Consider the following 13,789-nt stretch of genomic DNA (forward strand, 5'->3'; position numbering starts at 1 on the left):
TGCACTACTTTAGACCAGAGAATGGTACCCTATTCCCTATATAGTGCACTACTTTAGACCAGAGAATGGCACCCTATTCCCTATATAGTGCACTACTTTAGACCAGAGAATGGCACCCTATTCCCTATATAGTGCACTACTTTAGACCAGAGAATGGTACCCTATTCCCTATATAGTGCACTACTTTAGACCAGAGAATGGCACCCTATTCCCTATATAGTGCACTACTTTTGACCAGAGAATGGCACCCTATTCCCTATTTAGTGCACTACTTTAGACCAGAGAATGGCACCCTATTCCCTATATAGTGCACTACTTTAGACCAGAGAATGGCACCCTATTCCCTATATAGTGCACTACTTTAGACCAGAGAATGGCACCCTATTCCCTATATAGTGCACTACTTTAGACCAGAGAATGGCACCCTATTCCCTATATAGTGCACTACTTTAGACCAGAGAATGGCACCCTATTCCCTATATAGTGCACTACTTTAGACCAGAGAATGGCACCATATTCCCTATAGAGTGCACTACTTTAGACCAGAGAATGGCACCCTATTCCCTATAGAGTGCACTACTTGTGACCACTATGGGCCTATAAGGTTATTATGCAACCAAGTCATACCTTGGAAGGGTGGAGACTGGAGACTAGGGGACCAGACAGACACACTCAAGGCTGAGACCCCTTACCATAGGGCATCAACTACATTCAGCCGCGGGCCGATTTCTTCTTGAGCGGATGGTCGGGGGCACGAACATGATTACAAAAACTCCCTAGAAAAGGCAGGAACCTAGGAAGAAACCTAGAGGATCACATACAGGACCAGTCAAAAGTTTGGACACACCTACTCATTCAAGGGTTTTTCTTTATTTTTACTATTTTCTACATTGTAGAATAATAGTGAAGACATCAAAACTATGAAATAACACATATGGAATCATGTAGTAACCAAAAAAGTGTTAAACAACTCAAAATATATTTGAGATTCTTCAAATAGTCACCCTTTGCCTTGATGACAGCTTTGCACACTCTTGGCATTCTCTCAACCAACTTCATGAGGTAGTCACCTGGAATTCATTTCATTTAACAGGTGTGCCTTCTTAAAAGTTAATTTGTGGAATTTCTTTCCTTCTTAATGCGTTTGAGCCAATCAGTTGTGTTCTGACATGGTAGGGGGGGTATACAGAAGATAGCCCTATTTGGTAAAAGACCAAGTCCATATTATGGCAAGAACAGCTCAAATAAGCAAATAGAAACGACAGTCCATCATTACTTAAAGACATGAAGGTCAGTCAATACGGAACTCTTCAATACGTTTTAAAGTTTCAAGCGCTATGATGAAACTGGCTCTCATGAGAACCGCCACAGGAAAGGAAGACCCAGAGTTACCTCTGCTGCAGAGGATAAGTTCATTAGAGTTACCAGCCTCAGAAATTGCAGCCCAAATAAATGCTTCACAGAGTTCAAGTCACAGACACATCTCAACATCAACTGTTCAGAGGGGACTGTGTGAATTAGGCCTTCATGGTCGAATTGCTGCAAAGAAACCACTACTAAATGACACCAATAATAAGAAGAGACCTGCTTGGGCCAAGAAACACGAGCAATGGACATTAGACCGGTGGAAATGTGTCCTTTGGTCTGGAGTCCAAATTGGAGATTTTTGGTTCCAACCGCCGTGTCTTTGTGAGACGCGGTGTGGATGAACGGATGATCTCCGCATGTGTAGTTCCCACCGTAAAGTATGGAGGAGGAGGTGTTATGGTGTGGGGGTGCTTTGCTGGTGACACTGTCTGTGATTTATTTAGAATTTAAGGCACACTTAACCAGCATGGCTACCACAGCATTCTGCAGCGATACGCCATCCCATCTGGTTTGGGTTTAGTGGGACTATCATTTGTTTTTCAACAGGACAATGACCCAACACACCTCCAGGCTGTGTAAGGGCTATTTTACCAAGAAGTAGAGTGATGGAGTGCTGCATCAGATGACCTGGCCTCCACAATCCCCTGACAAGATTAGCAAACTTAGGCATGACATGCCAGCAACAAACGCTGACAGCACACATCCAAGTATATCTGATCAAATTATGAAAGACAAGCATTGTCATTTTGAATTCCGTAAAGTGAGTGTGGAAGAGGTGAAAAAATAATTGTTGTCTATCAACAATGACAAGCCACCGGGGTCTGACAACTTGGATGGAAAATTACTGAGGATAATAGCGGACGATATTGCCACTCCTATTTGCCATATCTTCAATTTAAGCCTACTAGAAAGTGTGCCCCCTCAGGCCTGGAGGGAAGCAAAAGTCATTCCGCTACCTAAGAATAGTAAAGCCCCCTTTTACTGGCTCAAATAGCCGACCAATCAGCCAGTTACCAACCCTTAGTAAACTTTTGGAAAAAATTGTGTTTGACCAGATACAATGCTATTTTACAGTAAACAAATTGACAACAGACTTTCAGCATGCTTATAGAGAAGGACATTCAACAAGCACAGCACTTACACAAATGACTGATGATTGGCTGAGAGAAATTGATGATAAAAAGATTGTGGGGGCTGTTTTGTTAGACTTCAGTGCGGCTTTTGACATTATTGATCATAGTCTGCTGCTGGAAAAACGTATGTGCTATGGCTTTACACCCCCTGCTATAGTGTGGATAAAGAGTTACCTGTCTAACATAACACAGAGGGTGTTCTTTAATGGAAGCCTCTCAAACTTAATCCAGGTAGAATCAGGAATTCCCCAGGGAAGCTGTCTAGGCCCATTACTTTTTTCAATCTTTACTAATGACATGCCACTGGCTTTGAGTAAAGCCAGTGTGTCTATGTATGCGGATGACTCAACACTATACACGTCAGCTACTACAGCAACTGAAATCACTGCAACACTTAACAAAGAGTTGCAGTTAGTTTCAGAGTGGGTGGCAAGGAATAAGTTAGTCCTAAATATTTCTAAAACTAAAGCATTGTATTTGGGACAAATCATTCACTAAACCCTAAACCTCAACTAAATCTTGTAATAAATCATGTGGAAATTGAGCAAGTTGAGGTAACTAAACTGCTTGGAGTAACCCTGGATTGTAGACTGTCATGGTCAAAACATATTGATACAACAGTAGCTAAGATGGGGTGAAGTCTGTCCATAATAAAGTGCTGCTCTACCTTCTTAACAGCACTATCAACAAGGCAGGTCCTACAGACCCTAGTTTTGTCACACCTGGACTACTGACCAGTCGTGTGGTCAGGTGCCACAAAAAATGACTTAGGAAAATTGCAATTGGCTCAGAACAGGGCAGCACGGCTGGTCCTTGGATGTACACAGAGAGCTAATATTAATAATATGCATGTCGATCTCTCCTGGCTCAAAGTGGAGGAGAGATTGACTTCATCACTACTTGTGTTTATGAGAGGTATTGACATGTTGGGTGCACTGAGCTGTCTGTTTGAACTACTGGCACACAGCTTGGACACCCATGCATACCCCACAAGACATGCCACATGAAGTATCTTCAAAGTCCCCAAGTCAAGAACAGACTATGGGAGGCGCACAGTACTACATAGAGCCATAACTACATGGAACTCTATTCCACATAAAGTAACTGATGCAAGTAGTAAAATTAGATTTTTAAAAAAAACAGATAAAAATATACCTTATGGAACAGCGGGGACTGTGATGCAACACAAACATAGGCACAGACACATGCATACACACACACACGATAACGTACGCACTATACACACACGTACACATGGATTATGTACTGTAGATATGTGGTAGTGGAGTAGGGGCCTGAGGGCACACAGTGTGTTGTGAAATCTGTTAATGTATTGTAATGTTTTTAAACTTGTATGAACTGCCTTAATTTTGTAGGAAGAGTAGCTGCTGCCTTGAAGGTAAAGCAGCCAACAAGTGCTCAGCATATGTGGGAACTACTTCAAGACTGTTGGAAAAGCATTCCAGGTGAAGCTGGTTGAGAGAATGCCAAGAGTGTGCAAATCTGTCATCAAGGCAAAGGGTGGCTATTTGAAGAATCTCAAATATATTTTGAGTTGTTTAACACTTTTTTGGTTACTACATGATTCCATATGTGTTATTTCATAGTTTTGATGTCTTCACTATTATTCTACAATGTAGAAAATAGTAAAAATAAAGAAAAACCCTTGAATGAGTAGGTGTGTCCAAACTTTTGACTGGTACTGTATGTGATCCTCTAGGTTTCTTCCTAGGTTCCTGCCTTTTCTAGATTTCCCAAATTAAAATCACTTGGAGCTGATTTGCTGGTGTCTTTAGTCTCATGTCCAACGATAAAAAAAAAAAAATATGTATAGGGGTCATACCGTATAAAATCAAATCACGACAGATGTGATGAAACAGGACGTTAAGGTCAAATTTTATAAAAGCCGACAGATCATTTGGTGGGATCTTTTTGTGTGTGTAAAATTAATTATACGAGAAATGCCGGTGGAAACGCCTTTATGCGCAAATATTGATATAATAAACATCATATGGAAGTAAACTTGGAGTCACGTGATATGGTGTGTGGTCCTCCCACTACGACTCGGGAAACCATGCAGTTTAAGAATGTAGTCTACAGATTAAATACAGTGCCTTCAGAAAGTATTCACACTCCTTGACTTATTCCACATTTTGTTAAGTTATAGCCTGAATTCAAAATTGATTTAAAAAATATATGTATCACCCATCTACACACAATACCCCTTACTAACAAAGTGAAAACATGTTTTTATTGAAAATGAAATACAGAAATATCTCATTTAAATAAGTGCTCACACCCCTGAGGCAATACTTCGTAGAAGCACCTTTGTTGGTGATCACAGCTGTGAGTCTTTCTGGGTGAGTCTCTAGATCTTTCCACACCTGGGTCTTTCTGGGTGAGTCTAGATCTTTCCACACCTGGGTCTTTCTGGGTGAGTCTCTAGATCTTTCCACACCTGGGTCTTTCTGGGTGAGTCTCTAGATCTTTCCACACCTGGGTCTTTCTGGGTGAGTCTCTAGACCTTTCCACACCTGGGTCTTTCTGGGTGAGTCTCTAGATCTTTCCACACCTGGGTCTTTCTGGGTGAGTCTCTAGATCTTTCCACACCTGGGTCTTTCTGGGTGAGTCTCTAGACCTTTCCACACCTGGGTCTTTCTGGGTGAGTCTCTAGATCTTTCCACACCTGGGTCTTTCTGGATTGAGTCTCTAGACCTTTCCACACCTGGGTCTTTCTGGGTGAGTCTCTAGATCTTTCCACACCTGGATTGCAGGTTTTCCTCTAGTCTCCCAGTGTCTGGTGGAAAGCAGACTGAACCAGGGTTTCCTCTAGTCTCCCAGTGTCTGGTGGACAGCAGACTGAACCAGGGTTTCCTCTAGTCTCCCAGTGTCTGGTGGACAGCAGACTGAACCAGGGTTTCCTCTAGTCTCCCAGTGTCTGGTGGACAGCAGACTGAACCAGGGTTTCCTCTAGTCTCCCAGTGTCTGGTGGACAGCAGACCGAACCAGGGTTTCCTCTAGTCTCCCAGTGTCTGGTGGACAGCAGACCGAACCAGGGTTTCCTCTAGTCTCCCAGTGTCTGGTGGACAGCAGACTGAACCAGGTTTTCCTCTAGTCTCCCAGTTTCTGGTGGACAGCAGACTGGACCAGGGTTTCCTCTAGTCTCCCAGTGTCTGGTGGACAGCAGACTGGACCAGGGTTTCCTCTAGTCTCCCAGTGTCTGGTGGACAGCAGACTGAACCAGGGTTTCCTCTAGTCTCCCAGTGTCTGGTGGACAGCAGACTGAACCAGGGTTTCCTCTAGTCTCCCAGTGTCTGGTGGACAGCAGATTGGACCAGGGTTTCCTCTAGTCTCCCAGTGTCTGGTGGACAGCAGACTGAACCAGGGTTTCCTCTAGTCTCCCAGTGTCTGGTGGACAGCAGACTGGACCAGGGTTTCCTCTAGTCTCCCAGTGTCTGGTGGAAAGCAGACTGAACCAGGGTTTCCTCTAGTCTCCCAGTGTCTGGTGGACAGCAGACTGAACCAGGGTTTCCTCTAGTCTCCCAGTGTCTGGTGGAAAGCAGACTGGACCATGGTGGACAGCAGACTGAACCAGGGTTTCTTCTAGTCTCCCAGTGTCTGGTGGACAGCAGACTGAACCAGGGTTTCCTCTAGTCTCCCAGTGTCTGGTGGACAGCAGACTGAACCAGGGTTTCCTCTAGTCTCCCAGTGTCTGGTGGAAAGCAGACTGAACCAGGGTTTCCTCTAGTCTCCCAGTGTCTGGTGGACAGCAGACTGGACCAGGGTTTCCTCTAGTCTCCCAGTGTCTGGTGGACAGCAGACTGAACCAGGGTTTCCTCTAGTCTCCCAGTGTCTGGTGGACAGCAGACTGAACCAGGGTTTCCTCTAGTCTCCCAGTGTCTGGTGGACAGCAGACTGAACCAGGGTTTCCTCTAGTCTCCCAGTGTCTGGTGGACAGCAGACAGGACCAGGGTTTCCTCTAGTCTCCCAGTGTCTGGTAGACAGCAGACTGAACCAGGGTTTCCTCTAGTCTCCCAGTGTCTGGTGGACAGCAGACTGAACCAGGGTTTCCTCTAGTCTCCCAGTGTCTGGTGGACAGCAGACTGGACCAGGGTTTCCTCTAGTCTCCCAGTGTCTGGTGGACAGCAGACTGAACCAGGGTTTCCTCTAGTCTCCCAGTGCCTGGTGGACAGCAGACTGAACCAGGGTTTCCTCTAGTCTCCCAGTGTCTGGTGGACAGCAGACTGAACCAGGGTTTCCTCTAGTCTCCCAGTGTCTGGTGGACAGCAGACTGAACCAGGGTTTCCTCTAGTCTCCCAGTGTCTGGTGGACAGCAGACTGAACCAGGGTTTCCTCTAGTCTCCCAGTGTCTGGTGGACAGCAGACTGAACCAGGGTTTCCTCTAGTCTCCCAGTGTCTGGTGGACAGCAGACTGAACCAGGGTTTCCTCTAGTCTCCCAGTGTCTGGTGGACAGCAGACTGAACCAGGTTTCCTCTAGTCTCCCAGTGTCTGGTGGAAAGCAGACTGAACCAGGGTTTCCTCTAGTCTCCCAGTGCCTGGTGGACAGCAGACTGAACCAGGGTTTCCTCTAGTCTCCCAGTGTCTGGTGGACAGCAGACTGAACCAGGGTTTCCTCTAGTCTCCCAGTGTCTGGTGGACAGCAGACTGAACCAGGGTTTCCTCTAGTCTCCCAGTGTCTGGTGGACAGCAGACTGAACCAGGGTTTCCTCTAGTCTCCCAGTGTCTGGTGGACAGCAGACTGAACCAGGGTTTCCTCTAGTCTCCCAGTGTCTGGTGGACAGCAGACTGAACCAGGGTTTCCTCTAGTCTCCCAGTGTCTGGTGGACAGCAGACTGAACCAGGTTTCCTCTAGTCTCCCAGTGTCTGGTGGAAAGCAGACTGAACCAGGGTTTCCTCTAGTCTCCCAGTGCCTGGTGGACAGCAGACTGAACCAGGGTTTCCTCTAGTCTCCCAGTGTCTGGTGGACAGCAGACTGAACCAGGGTTTCCTCTAGTCTCCCAGTGTCTGGTGGACAGCAGACTGAACCAGGGTTTCCTCTAGTCTCCCAGTGTCTGGTGGACAGCAGACTGAACCAGGGTTTCCTCTAGTCTCCCAGTGTCTGGTGGACAGCAGACTGAACCAGGGTTTCCTCTAGTCTCCCAGTGTCTGGTGGACAGCAGACTGAACCAGGGTTTCCTCTAGTCTCCCAGTGTCTGGTGGACAGCAGACTGAACCAGGTTTCCTCTAGTCTCCCAGTGTCTGGTGGACAGCAGACTGAACCAGGGTTTCCTCTAGTCTCCCAGTGTCTGGTGGACAGCAGACTGAACCAGGGTTTCCTCTAGTCTCCCAGTGTCTGGTGGACAGCAGACTGAACCAGGGTTTCCTCTAGTCTCCCAGTGTCTGGTGGACAGCAGACTGAACCAGGGTTTCCTCTAGTCTCCCAGTGTCTGGTGGACAGCAGACTGAACCAGGTTTCCTCTAGTCTCCCAGTGTCTGGTGGAAAGCAGACTGAACCAGGGTTTCCTCTAGTCTCCCAGTGCCTGGTGGACAGCAGACTGAACCAGGGTTTCCTCTAGTCTCCCAGTGTCTGGTGGACAGCAGACTGAACCAGGGTTTCCTCTAGTCTCCCAGTGTCTGGTGGACAGCAGACTGAACCAGGGTTTCCTCTAGTCTCCCAGTGTCTGGTGGACAGCAGACTGAACCAGGGTTTCCTCTAGTCTCCCAGTGTCTGGTGGACAGCAGACTGAACCAGGGTTTCCTCTAGTCTCCCAGTGTCTGGTGGACAGCAGACTGAACCAGGGTTTCCTCTAGTCTCCCAGTGTCTGGTGGACAGCAGACTGAACCAGGTTTCCTCTAGTCTCCCAGTGTCTGGTGGACAGCAGACTGAACCAGGGTTTCCTCTAGTCTCCCAGTGTCTGGTGGACAGCAGACTGAACCAGGGTTTCCTCTAGTCTCCCAGTGTCTGGTGGACAGCAGACTGAACCAGGGTTTCCTCTAGGATTGTGCCTGTGCTTATAGCTGTATTCTGTTTCTTTTTATCCTAATTGTTTTGCAGTATTATTTCAGTGCTTGTTGCAAACAGGATGCATGTTTTGAAATATTTGTATTCTGTACCGGCTTCCTTCTTTTCACTCTGTCCTTTAGGTTAGTATTGTGGAGTAACTACAATGTTGTTGATCCATCCTCAGTTTTCTCCTATCACAGCCATTAAACTCTGTAACAGTTTTAAAGTCACCGTTGGCCTCATGGTGAAATCCCTGAGCAGTTTCCTTCCTCTCCGGCAACTGAGTTAGGAAGGACGCCTGTATCTTTGTAGTGACTGGGTGTATTGATACACCATCCAAAGTGTCATTAATAACTTCACCATGCTCAAAGGGATATTCAATGTCTGCTTTTTAATTTTTTACCCATCGACCAATTGGTATCCTTCTTTACGAGGCATTGGAAAACCTCCCTGGTCTTTGAGGTTGAGTCTGTGTTTGAAATTCACTGCTCGACTGAGGGACCTTACAGATCATTGTATGTGTGGGGTACAGAGATGAGGTAGTCATAAAAAAATCATGTTAAACACTATTATTGCACACAGAGTGAGTCCATGCAACTTATTACGCAATTTGTTAAGCACATTTTTAGTCATGAACTTATTTAGGCTTGATAACATGCCATAACAAAGGGGTTGAATACTTATTGACTTTTAATTTTTTCTTAATTTGTAAAATGTTCTACAAACAAAATTCCACTGACATTATGGGGTATTGTGTGTAAAAGAAATTGTAGATCACCTTTACTCCACACACAGAGACACATACAAAGCTTTCTCTCGCCCTCCATTTGGCAAATCTGACCATAACTCTATCCTCCTGATTCCTGCTTACAAGCAGAAACTCAAACAGGAAGTACCAGTGAAACGCTCAATTCGGAAGTGGTCCGAATCGCTAGCACAGACTGGAATATGTTCCGGGATTAATCTGAATGCATTGAGGACTTTACCAATTTCAGTCAATGGCTTTATTAATAAGTGCATCGACGACGTCGTCCCCACAGTGACCGTATGTACATATCCCAACCAGAAGCCATGGAATACAGGCAACATCAGAGCTCTAAAGGCTAGAGCTGCCTCTTTCAATGAGCGAGACACCCGGACGATTATAAGAAATTTCGCTACGCCCTCCGACAAACCATCAAACAGGCAAAGCGTCAGTATGGGACATTGGATGTAGCAGGGCTTACAAACTATCAGACTATAAAGGGAAACCCAGCCACGAGCTGCCCAATGACACAAGCATACGAGACGAGCTAAAGGCATTCTATGCTCGCTTCGAGGCAAGCAACACTGAACCATGTGTGAGAGCACCAGCTGTTCCGGACGACTGTGTGAACACGCTTTCCATAGCCGATGTGAGTAAGACCTTTAAACAAGTTAACATTCACAAGGCCGCAGAGCCAGACGAATTACCAGGACGCGTACTCAGAGCATGCGCTGACCAGCTGGCAAGTGTCTTCACTGACATTTCAACCTCTCCCTGACCGAGACTGTAATACCTACATGTTTCATGCAGACCACCATAGCCCCTGTGCCCAAGAAAGTGAAGGTAACCTGCCTAAATGATTACCACCCCGTAGCACTCACATCTGTAGCCATGAAATGCTTTGAAAGGCTGGTCATGGCTCACAACACCCTGGACCCATTATATACCGCATACCTCCTCAACAGATACACAGATGACGCACTCTCTATTGCACTCCTCACTTGGACAAAAGGAACACCTACGTGAGAATGTTGTTCATTGACTACAGCTCTGCGTTCAACACCATAGTGCCTTCCAAGCACATCACTAAGCTAAGGTCACTGGGACTGAACACCTCCCTCTGCAACTGGATCCTGGACTTCCTGATGGGCCGTCCCCAGGTGATGAGGGTAGGCAACAATACATCTGCCACGCTGACCCTCAACACGGGGGCCCCTCAGGGGTGCGTGCTCAGTCCCCTCCTGTACTCCCTGTTCACCAACGGCTGTGTGGCCAAGCACAACTCCAACACCATCATTAAGTTTGCCAAATACACGACGGTGGTAGGCCTGATCACTGACGATGATGAGACAACAGGGAGGAGGATAGAGTCACTTTACCCCTACCTACAGTATACTGCTGCTACTGTCTATTATCTATCCTGTTGTCTAGTCACTTTACCCCTACCTACAGTATACTGCTGCTACTGTCTATTATCTATCCTGTTGTCTAGTCACTTTACCCCTACCTACAGTATACTGCTGCTACTGTCTATTATCTATCCTGTTGTCTAGTCACTTTACCCCTACCTACAGTATACTGCTGCTACTGTCTATTATCTATCCTGTTGTCTAGTCCCTTTACCCCTACCTACAGTATACTGCTGCTACTGTCTATTATCTATTCTGTTGTCTAGTCACTTTACCCCTACCTACAGTATACTGCTGCTACTGTCTAGTGGACAGTTTATTAGGTACTCCATTCATGACATTGGTTCGCTACAGACAGAGTCACGTAGCCGTGGCTTGCTATACAAAGCAGGCAGACAAGCATTGAGTCATGTTCGATTGAACGTTCCAATGGGCAAAACAAGACACCTAAGTGACTGAGCGTGGTATGATCATCGGTGCCAGGCGTGCCGGTTCCAGAATCTCAGAAACGGCCGGCCTCCTGGGCTTTTCACGCACAACAGTGTCTAGAGTTTACCGAGAATGGTGCGACAAACCAAAAACATCCAGTCAGCAGCAGTCCTGTGGGCGAAAACAGCTCGTTGATGAAAGGTCGAAAGAGAATGTCAAGAATCGTGCAAGCTGCGGTGTAATTGTATTTATTTTTATTTTTATTTTACCTTTATTAACTAGGCAAGTCAGTTAAGAACAAATTCTTATTTACAATGACGGCCTACACCGGCCAAACCCGGACGACGCTGGGCCAAATGTGCGCCGCCCTATGGGACTCCCAATCACGGCCGGTTGTGATACAGCCTGGAATCGAACCGGGGGGTCTGTAGTGACGCCTCAAGCACTGAGATGCAGTGCCTTAGACCGCTGAGCCACTCGGGAGCCCGGTGTGGGAATTCTTTCCTGGTCCCAACTGAGCAACATTTCCATGCCCTGGAGAATTCAGACTGTTCTGGAGGAAAGGGGGTCCGGCCTGGTACTAGATGGGTGTACCTAATAAACTGGCCACTACCAGTCAAAAGTTTGGACACCTACTCATTCAAGGGTTTTTCTTTATTTTTACATTGTAGAATAATAGTAAAGACATCAATTCTATGAAATAACACATATGTAATCATGTAGTAACCAAAAAAGTGTAAAACAAATCAAAATATATTTGAGATTTGAGATTCTTCAAATAGCCACCCTTTGCCTTGATGACAGCTTTGCACACTCTTGGCACACTCTTGGCATTCTCTCAACCAGCTTCATGAGGTAGTAACCTGGAATGCATTTCATTTAACAGGTGTGCCTTCTTAAAAGTTAATTTGTGGAATTTCTTTCCTTCTTAATGCGTTTGAGCCAATCAGTTGTGTTCTGACATGGTAGGGGGGGTATACAGAAGATAGCCCTATTTGGTAAAAGACCAAGTCCATATTATGGCAAGAACAGCTCAAATAAGCAAAGAGAAAGGACAGTCCATTATTACTTAAAGACATGAAGGTCAGTCAATACGGAACTCTTCAATAACTTTTAAAGTTTCAAGCGCTATGATGAAACTGGGTCTCATGAGGACCGCCACAGGAATGGAAGACCCAGAGTTACCTCTGCTGCAGAGGATAAGTTCATTAGAGTTACCAGCCTCAGAAATTGCAGCCCAAATAAATGCTTCACAGAGTTCAAGTAACAGACACATTTCAACATCAACTGTTCAGAGGAGACTGCGTGAATCAGGCCTTCATGGTCGAATTGCTGCAAAGAAACCACTACTAAAGGACACCAATAAGAAGAAGAGACCTGCTTGGGCCAAGAAACACGAGCAATGGACATTAGACCGGTGGAAATGTGTCCTTTGGTCTGGAGTCCAAATTGGAGATTTTTGGTTCCAACCGCCGTGTCTTTGTGAGACGCGGTGTGGGTGAACGGATGATCTCCGCATGTGTAGTTCCCACTGTAAAGCATGGAGGAGGAGGTGTTATGGTGTGGGGGTGCTTTGCTGGTGACACTGTCTGTGATTTATTAAAAATTCAAGGCACACTTTACCAGCATGGCTACCACAGCATTCTGCAGCGATACGCCATCCCATCTGGTTTGGGCTTAGTGGGACTATGATTTGTTTTTCAACAGGACAATGACCCAATACACCTCCAGGCTGTGTCAGGGCTATTTTACCAAGAAGGAGAGTGATGGAGTGCTGCATCAGATGACCTGGCCTCCACAATTACATTTTACATTTTAGTCACTTAGCAGACGCTCTTATCCAGAACGACTTACAGTTAGTGAGTGCATACATATATATTTTTTTCTTTCATACCCCCCGTGGGAATCGAACCCACAACCCTGGCGTTGCAAACGCCATGCTCTACCAACTGAGCTACATCCCTGCCGGCCATTCCCTCCCCTACCCTGGACGACGCTGGGCCAATTGTGCGCCACCCCATGGGTCTCCCGGTCGCGGCTGGCTACGACAGAGCCTGACCTCAACCCAATTGAGATGGTTTGGGATGAGTCGGACCGCAGAGTGAAGGAAAAGCAGCCAACAAGTTCTCAGCATACAGTGGGGAAAAAAAGTATTTAGTCAGCCACCAATTGTGCAAGTTCTCCCACTTAAAAAGATGAGAGAGGCCTGCAATTTTCATCATAGGTACATATCAACTATGACAGACAAATTGAGAAAAAAAAATCCAGAAAATCACATTGTAGGATTTTTAATTTATTTATTTGCAAATTATGGTGGAAAATAAGTATTTGGTCACCTACAAACAAGCAAGATTTCTGGCTCTCACAGACCTGTAACTTCTTCTTTAAGAGGCTCCTCTGTCCTCCACTCGTTACCTGTATTAATGGCACCTGTTTGAACTTGTTATCAGTATAAAAGACACCTGTCCACAACCTCAAACAGTCACACTCCAAACTCCACTATGGCCAAGACCAAAGAGCTGTCAAAGGACACCAGAAACAAAATTGTAGACCTGCACCAGGCTGGGAAGACCGAATCTGCAATAGGTAAGCAGCTTGGTTTGAAGAAATCAACTGTGGGAGCAACTATTAGGAAATGGAAGACATACAAGACCACTGATAATCTCCCTCGATCTGGGGCTCCACACAAGATCTCACCCC

At 46.1% G+C, this 13,789-nt stretch overlaps 1 protein-coding gene across 1 annotated transcript in view; it reads right to left on the bottom strand.

Annotated features, from left to right (window-relative positions):
* Positions 1-13,789, bottom strand: part of dip2a (disco-interacting protein 2 homolog A) — a 365,626-nt gene that overhangs the window by 179,647 nt on the left and 172,190 nt on the right. The window lies entirely within an intron of this gene.

The sequence above is a fragment of the Coregonus clupeaformis genome, chromosome 40 (assembly GCF_020615455.1).
Source record: "Coregonus clupeaformis isolate EN_2021a chromosome 40, ASM2061545v1, whole genome shotgun sequence".
Classification (NCBI taxonomy): domain Eukaryota; kingdom Metazoa; phylum Chordata; class Actinopteri; order Salmoniformes; family Salmonidae; genus Coregonus; species Coregonus clupeaformis.